Genomic DNA, 9,182 nt, shown 5'->3' with positions numbered 1-9,182 from the left:
CATTAACCCAGTGCGCAGTGATGGACACGTAACGTCCCTGGCCATGCCGACTGGACCATGCATCAGTTGTGAGGTGCACCTTTCCACTCACTGACTGCTTGAGTGCATGGACAATGCGGTCTTTTACATGATGGTGGAGGGCTGGGATGGCTTTGCGAGAGAAGAAGTGGCGACTGGGTAGGTCATAGCGTGGTACTGCATAGGCCATGAGTTCGCGGAAAGCTGCGCTTTCCACCAACCGATAGGGCATCATCTCAAACGAGATTAGTTTGGCAATGTGGGCGTTCAAACCCAGTGTACGCGGATGAGAGACTGAGTACTTTCTTGACCTACTCATAGTGTCTGGGAGGGTGAGCTGGACTTGAGAGCTGCATATGGTGGAAGTAGCGGTGGACAGGGCGGACTGAGAGAGGGTTGATGATGGTGATGGAGTTGGTGTTCTTTCTGATGGCCTAGATTCAGTATTTCGTTGATATAACAGTGGGATTCCCTGACTGCTGTGGCCTTGCAACGACACCTCAACATTTGCTGCTGTGCTAACCGGTGGGCTTACAGTGGGGGAAACAATGTAGCGTTGTTGACTACCTTCTTTGTGATCAGTTGCACATGTGGCACTTGAGGTTTGGTGTTGTGTCCACGCTTGCAAGTGCATGCTGGTTAAATGTCTAAGCATGCAACTGGTATTCAAATTTTTCAGATTTTTCCCTCGGCTAAAGGTCTTTGCGCACTTCTTACAGATAACCTTGGCCTGATCATGAGGATTTTGTTCAAAAAAGTGCCACACTGCACTCTTCCTACTTTGGCAGACATTTTGCGGCCTAGCACGCTGTGTTCTTTTGACCGTCTGGACAAGCTGTCCAGCAACTCTTTTGATTTTTGGAACCTGTCTTTGGAGTGCTCTGGGCCTGCCAGATAACAGCTGTTGCGATGTCGATGTCTGCTGTGGATGCTCCTCCTCATCTGAGCTATTGGAAGCAGCACCCTCTTCCCCCAATGGATGCCAATCTGGGTCAACAACTGGGTCATCCATCACCTCCTCTTCAATGTCATGTGCACCTTCCTCTGTGTCACCGTGTATGGTGGTATAGTGTGCGGGAAGGGGCACCTGAGTCTCATCAGGGTCAGAATCTGGCTCTGTACACTGCGAGGACAATGTAGTGCTCTGAGTGAATGTACCAGCAGAATCATCTATCAGCGGCTGTGCATCAGTGCACTCCATGTCAGATTCATCTTGGCCTGGGTAATTCACCATTTCACTTGATAATCCAGGCATGGTATGTGAAAACAGCTCCATGGAGTAATCAGTAGTATGGCCTGCGTCATCCTTCAATCTTGGTTGGGGTGAAGGACACAAGGAAAGGCGTGGTTCATGAACATGAGCCTCCAATGACGACTCAGTGCTTTTACTTTTTACAACTTCAGAAGAGGAGGCGATAGAGCTGGAGGCTGAGTCAGCAATGTAAGACAAAACTTTTTCCTGAAGCTCTGGCTTTAAAAGCGGTTTGCCAACTCTTAGAAAACTAAGCCTTCGAGGCCTTGTGGAGCCAGACGATGACGCAGGCTCAACACCTCCTGCATTCGGTCCTATTTTGCTTTTGCCACAACCATCAGATCCACCACCAACACCATCATTACCAGCTGCCAACCCCCGCCCAACTCCACGGCCTCTTCCACCAGCCTTCCTCATTTTTTGTATTTTTTGTAGAAATGTAGACAAAATCCAACAAACTATATAGTAATGTAAAACAAGATACAAGGTGTCTATAGGACAGGGGAGATTTTGAATTTCTGCAGACACTTGTGGACACTGGACACTTTTGGATTGTGTGAGGCCCACTGAATATCAGAGCGCTATGTCACTGGCTCGATGGCACAGGTGTGAAAAAAGTGACTACAGGATAAGGGAGATTTTGAATTTCTGCAGACACTAGTGGACAATGGACACTTTTGGATTGTGTGAGGCCCACTGAATATCAGAGCGCTATGTCACAGGCTCGATGGCACAGGTGTGAAAAAAGTGACTACAGGATAAGGGAGATTTTGAATTTCTGCAGACACTAGTGGACAATGGACACTTTTGGATTGTGTGAGGCCCACTGAATATCAGAGCGCTATGTCACTGGCTCGATGGCACAGGTGTGAAAAAAGTGACTACAGGATAAGGGAGATTTTGAATTTCTGCAGACACTAGTGGACAATGGACACTTTTGGATTGTGTGAGGCCCACTGAATATCAGAGCGCTATGTCACAGGCTCGATGGCACAGGTGTGAAAAAAGTGACTACAGGATAAGGGAGATTTTGAATTTCTGCAGACACTAGCGGACACTGGACACTTTTGGATTGTGTGAGGCCCACTGACGCTGTATGGTGTGAAAAAATGCACGCTCAGCACCTCAGCAGGACAAAAAAAAAAATTGGGATTGCTTTTAAAAAAGCAGTTTGCAGAGCAGTGGGTAAACAGCAATGCAGCCGTCAGGAAGCCTTAGAAGGCAGCCTAACAACCAACACCGCTGATCCACCACTATATAGCCTCCCCTTGCACTGCACACACAGTGACTGGTGTGTTGTACAGGCAAAATCGATAGCAGCAGAAGCAGTTTTTGGTGTCTTCTTCCCTGCCTAACGCTCTCCCTACAGAATCAGCAACCTCTCCCTATGCTAAGATCGGCAGAAGTAAGATGGGGGTCGGCGTGCACGCCCTTCTATAACCCCTGTGACGCCCACCAAAGCAAGCCAATCACTTGCATGCCCTTCTGAAAGATGGTGGTGACCCCTGCCTATGTCATCACGTTGCCCACAGTGTCCGTGGATCCTGATTGGCTGAAAAAGAGCGCAAAACAAACTTTTGAAACGCGACTTTGGCGCGTAAGTCGCCGACCTCGTGGCCGACCTCATCCTAGGGTCGGGTTTCGTTTCATGAAACCCGACTTTGCCAAAAGTCGGCGACTTTTGAAATTTTTCGACCCGTTTCGCTCAACTCTAGCGATGAGAATTCATCCTTGTTCTCAGTTTTTGCCCGGTCTCCCCCACATACAGACCCCCAGTTGAACATTTAGTACAAATAATTAAGTACACCACATTAGATGTAATGCAGGTGAAAGTACCTGGGATCTTGTAGTCCTGGTGTGAGTTGGGGATCTTTATCTTGTCCGTGGTCATTATAAATGGACAGGTTTATATTTTTTCTGGTTGCAAGGAAAGGTTCCTGCAGCTGTTGGAGAGGGCAGGGAGCTTCTGACAATGATGCTGCTTAGATTTGGGGGCTGCCTAAAGCAGAGCAGTGGGGGGTCTGGAAATATGGAATGTAATCGGGCATCTTTTTGCAGTAAAGGTTGTAATAATAATAATAATAGTAATAATAATAAATTTTATTTTTATAGCGCCGACATATTCCGCAGCACTTTACATTTCAGAGGGGATTTGTACAGACAATAGACATTACAGCATAACAATAATCACATAGATTATAACAAATACCAAGAGGAATGAGGGCCCTGCTCGCAATCTTACAGTCTATGAGGAAAAAAGGGGAGACACGAAAGGTGGGTGGTAACAGTTGCCCTGATTGTATGGACCAGCCATAATGTTAAGTGTGTAACAGTACAGACACAGAGGGCTAATGGATGTGTAACGGGGTCTACCAAGCTGGAGTACCTCTTTCAGTACCACCCCGTGTTTTCGGAGGTCCGCTCTGCGTTGGCTGGAGTCTGAATGAAGGACGCTGGCTGGAATTCCTTGGTTACATGGGCGCATATAAAAGATCACTGCTTCTCCACGTATTTCCATTCTGACAACACTTTACTCACAGGACACAGAATATATCACACAGATACAGAGGGCAGGCCAATAGAAAAGCGGCAGGCCAGACATGCATTACAAAAGCCACAGGTGGCCGGAACCTGCCGATGTTTACTGTGGGAATTACAAAGGTGGGGGGAGGGAGGACAAAAGGAGAATATCATGTCCCCTCTGCCCAGGGGCGCAGCCTGTGGGCTGATGCATTAGGGACATGCATCTCACATAGAACCTATTATACATACATATAACTGCACAACATATTCTGGGTGCTGAGTGGTTCAGTAACACATAACAAGATGCAAAAAGCATGTGGGAACATGATGCGGGGAACCTGGTTATGGTAAAACTTTTGACTGTGCCACCAAGGGATAGATTAGGTTAATGTGTTGAGGCGATAGGCCAGTTTGAATAAATGCATTTTCAGGGCACGCTTAAACTTGTGGGGATTGGGGACTAATCATATTGACCTGGGAAGTGCATTCCAAAGAATTGGCGCGGCACGTGTAAAGTCTTGGAGACGGGAGTGGGAGGTTCTGATTATTGAGGATGCTAACCTCAGGTCATCAGAAAGGAGGGAGCGGGTAGGGTGGTATACTGAAACAAGGGAGGAGATGTAGGGTGGTGCTGAGCCATGGAGGGCTTTGTGGGTGAGGGTAATAAGTTTATACTGAATTCTGGAGTGGATGGGTAGCCAGTGTAATGACTGGCACAAGGTAGAGGCATCGGTGTAACAATTGGTGTGGAATATGATTCTGGCTGCAGCATTCAAGACAGATTGGAGGGGGGAGAGCTTGGTAAGAGGGAAACCAATTAGAAGAGAGTTACAAAAGTCGAGACGAGAAAGAATAAGAGAAACAGTAAGAGCTTTTGCTGAGTCAAAAGTAAGAAAAGGTCGAATTCTAGAAATGTTTTTGAGGTGCAGATAAAAAGAGCGAGCCAGTGATCGTATTTGGGGGGGCAAAGGAAAGCTCGGAGTCAAGTATGACCCCAAGACAGCGGGCATGTTGCTGGGGAGTAATAGTGGAACCACACACGGAAATGGCAATGTCGGGTATAGGTGCATTAGTAGCGGGAGGAAACACAAGGAGTTCAGATTTTGACAGGTTCAGTTTCAGATATAGTGAGGACATGATATTAGACACAGCGTTTAGACAATCGCCGGTGTTTTCTAGAAAGGCTGGCGTGATGTCAGGAGAAGAAGCGTATAATTGGGTGTCATCAGCATAGAGATGGTACTGGAAACCAAATCTACTGATTGTTTGACCAATAGGGGCAGTGTACAAGGAGAAGAGGAGGGGGCCTAGAACCGATCCTTGAGGGACCCCAACAGTAAGGGGAAGATGAGAGGAGGAAGAGCCGGCAAAAGATACAGTAAAGGAGCGGTCAGAGAGATAGGAGAACCAGGAGAGAACGGTGTCCTTGAGGCCAATGTAATGGAGCGGAGCATAGTGAGGAGGAGCTGATGATCCACAGTGTCGAATGCTGCAGAGAGATCCAAGAGAATTAGCATGGAGTAGTGACCATTAGATTTAGCTGTTAGTAGATCATTAGAGACTTTAGTGAGGGCAGTTTCAGTAGAGTGTAAAGAGCGGAAACTGGATTGGAGAGGGTCGAGAACAGAGTTTTCTGAGAGATAGCGGATAAGACGGGAGTGGACCAGGCGTTCCAGGAGTTTAGAGATGAAGGGAAGATTAGAGGCAGGTCTATACTTAGCGGCACAGTTTTGGTCGAGGGATGGTTTTTTAAGTAGTGGATGTATGATGGCATGCTTAAATGAGGAGGGAAAAATACCAGAAGAGAGAGAGAGGTTAAATATTTTAGTTAGGTGAGGGATGACAGCAGGGGAAAGGGACTGGAGGAGATGTCACGGAAATGGGTCACTGATGCAAGTGGTTGGGCGAGAAGATGCAAGGAGCCTGCTTACTTCTTCTTCTGTGACTGGTTCAAAATCAGAGAGGGAGTTAGATGCAGTGGGGGAGGGAGGACAGTGCATGGTATGAGGTGACTGGGAGATAATTTCCTGTCGGATCTGGTCAATTTTTTCTTTGAAGTAATTGGCCAGATCGTCAGCTCGGAGCTCCGTGGTTGGGGCCTGTACTCTTGGGTTGAGTAGAGAATGAAAAGTGTCAAAGAGACTTTTCAAGTTATTGGACAGTGAGGTGATGAGGGTGTTGAAATAGGTTTGTTTGGAGAGGTGAAGGGCAGTGTTGTATGTTCTAAGCATAAACTTATAATGGATGAAATCTTCGTGTAGATTGGATTTTCTCCACAGACGTTCGGCGCACCTGGAGCACCACTGTAGGAAACGTGTTTGCACCGTGTGCCAGGGTTGTTGCCGTCTGTGTTGGGGTGTTCTATTTATAGGGGGTGCAAATTCATCCAGGGCACTTTGAAGTGTTTCATTGTAATGCTTCAATGCAGAATCAGGACATGAGAGGGAGGAGATAGGGGCCAATGAAGACTGCAAGTTCTTCGTAAGTTTCTGGGTGTTAATGGCCTGTATGTTTCTATAAGTCTGGACAGTGGGGGTGACCTGAGCAGCCTGGCAGTTCTTGATAGAGAATGAAAGAAGATTGTGGTCAGAGAGCGGGAGAGGGGAGTTTGCAAAATCATCCACTGCACAAAGCGGAGAGAAGACCAAGTCGAGGGAGTTTCCATCTTCATGCGTTGGAGAATTAGAAAGCTGCGAAAGGCCAAACGAGGAGGTTAGAGATAAAAGGTGAGTAGCAGATGGTGAGAGGGGAAAAGCAATGGGGATGTTGAAATCTCCCATGATGAGGGTAGGGATGTCACAGGAGAGAAAATGTGGAAGCCAAGTGGCAAAATGATCCAGGAACTGATGGGAGGGGCCGGGAGGACGATACACCACCGCCACTCGCATGGAGAAGGGGGTGTGGAGTCTGACGGCATGGACCTCAAAAGAAGGGAAGACTAGTGAGGGTAGTTGAGGGATAACCTAAAAGGTACATTTTGGTGATAGGAGCAGACCAACGCCTCCACCTGCTCTATTGTCTGATCTTGGGGTATGAGAGAAGTGTAGTCCACCATATGAAAGAGCAGCAGCAGTAATTTCCGTGCAGCTCCTCTTAGCACCTCCAGATTTGGGTTGTAGGTGACTCTTAGAGGCACCCGGTTATTTTCTTCTTTAGCTTTGTAATGTAGCAGGTGATTCCTTGATATTCTGGTGGCTCTTGTAATTTGGTTTTCAATTGAACCCCATGGATAGAGACAACCACCTTGGTCGCCTCAGAAAAACCTTTTTGAATCAGGGCGACCATCCAAGAACAATTCAATACCAAATTACAAGAGCCACCAGAATATCAAGGAATCACCTGCTACATTACAAACGTAAAGAAGAAAATAACCGGGTGCGTCTTGTGGTCACCTACAATCCAAATCTGGAGGTGCTCAGGGGAGCTGCACGGAAATTACAACCTTTACTGCAAAAAGATGCCCGATTACAATCTATTTTCCCAGACCCCCCACTGCTGTGTTTTAGGCAGCTCCCAAATCTAAGAAGCATCATTGTCAGAAGCTCCCTGTCCTCCCCAACAGCTGCAGGAACCTTTCCGTGCAACCAGAAAAAAATGTAAAACCTGTCCATTTATAATGACCACGGACAAGATTAAGATTCCCTATTCACATCTGGACTACAAGATCCCAGGTACTTTCAGCTGCATCACATCTAATGTGGTGCACTTAATTATTTGTACTAAATGTCCAACTGGGGGTCTGTATGTGGGGGAGACCGGGCAAAAACTGAGAACACGGATGAATTCTCATCGTCACACAATAAGAGAAAAAAGAATGGATCTACCTGTGGCCAAACATTTCTGTATCCCTGATCACAGCACCATGGATATGAAATTACTGGTATTGAAAGGTAACTTCAAGTCTCAGAGAGACAGAAAAGTTTGGGAGTATAAATGTATGACGACCTTTGACACTCTCAGTGCAGGAATGAATGTGCAGCATGCATTTATGTCTTTTTACATCAATTAAGGAATTTGCTCCTAAGACCTTGTGGGGTCATCACAACACAGAACCAGACCCCAATCAGAGGACAATAAAACATCCAGACTCCTTTTCTATGAACTGTTCCAATATTTATGTTTCTCCCTCTCCCATAATGATAATTCTGCTTCACGTCACTTGTCTTATCTATTGCGTTATTTCTGTGCTGTGTTGTGTATAAATATGTGATTCTTCAGATTTTGTATTAGTGCCTGATGAAGAGACCTGAGTAGTCTGGAAAGCTGCAATGTGTCACCATCTTTTCAGTTAGCCATTAATAGGTATCAACTACTGAGGACTCTCAATCAAAACTCAGCTTCCATTTTACCCAATCAGATCTCGGCTTTCACTTTACCTCAGCAGCAGTATAAGAAGTGACTGCGACCGTCGTCTCTTTCCTGGAGGGCGACAACAGTGATGTGAGTACAACATGGTGGATGGCGATCGTAGAGGCGATGTACCCACAGGACCAGTCACAGCAGGTCACCACCGTTTCGCTGGGCAATGTCCGCGACTTCCAGTTCCAGCTCGAAGCCGTCGTTGATTCGGACGTCCTGGAGGAGATTATGAGAAAAATCCTGTAAAATAGGTACAAAAATGACGGATATTATCCCAGCTTTATCTGGGTGTAATATTTATTACATTATTTCATTATAAATCAGCTTGAAATCCGGTTTGTGTCCCATCACAGGCTCAGGCTGTAGTTTCATTCCTCCCCCATGCTTTACACTTCAGCATTGCTTGTTCGGATTGCCTGCTTGTGTGTAATCGGACGCTCAGCAGGAGGTCAGGGGACACACAGGGTAGGACCCTAATCGTGGCGGTCCAGGGGTCGAATCGAAGGGCTGGGGCTTTGTTTGCTGGTGTTGGGACATGTGGTTCTTGTTTCTCTCCTTTATGAGGTAGAGTAATTATTAAGCTTGTATATATTATCTATAAAAATGTGCATTTTTATGGTGGAAATGTAATCCTGGCACCGAGGCCGGGAACCGTCTGTCCCCTGGACCGTAATGCTGGAAAATCACAATATGCCAAAAAAAATGAAGCGTTGTTGCTGCGCCCTCGGTTATTATTCCTAAATACTACGTGTCACAGTCACTTGGGTCATGGCAGAGCCGAATTATACTCCGCGCCCCCGGGGTATGCTGTCAGCTCTTTTATCACCGTGGGGCTGTGACTCGTAAGAAGCCTTGGCCAAGAAGAACTGGGCAAAGCCGGACTGCCCATTATAACCAAATAACAAGCCGTCGTTCCCGCACAGAACATTATACGGGGCCCCAGAGCAGGAATCATAATGAGGCCATTACTTCACCGCCACAGTGATGGGAAGTGCGGCTTTTTTTGGTCGACTAGATCATTTGCCTCAGC

The sequence above is a fragment of the Dendrobates tinctorius genome, unplaced genomic scaffold, assembly GCF_039654945.1.
Source record: "Dendrobates tinctorius isolate UK_male_01 unplaced genomic scaffold, ASM3965494v1 ptg000332l, whole genome shotgun sequence".
Lineage (NCBI taxonomy): Eukaryota > Metazoa > Chordata > Amphibia > Anura > Dendrobatidae > Dendrobates > Dendrobates tinctorius.
This window is presented reverse-complemented; position numbering follows the sequence as displayed.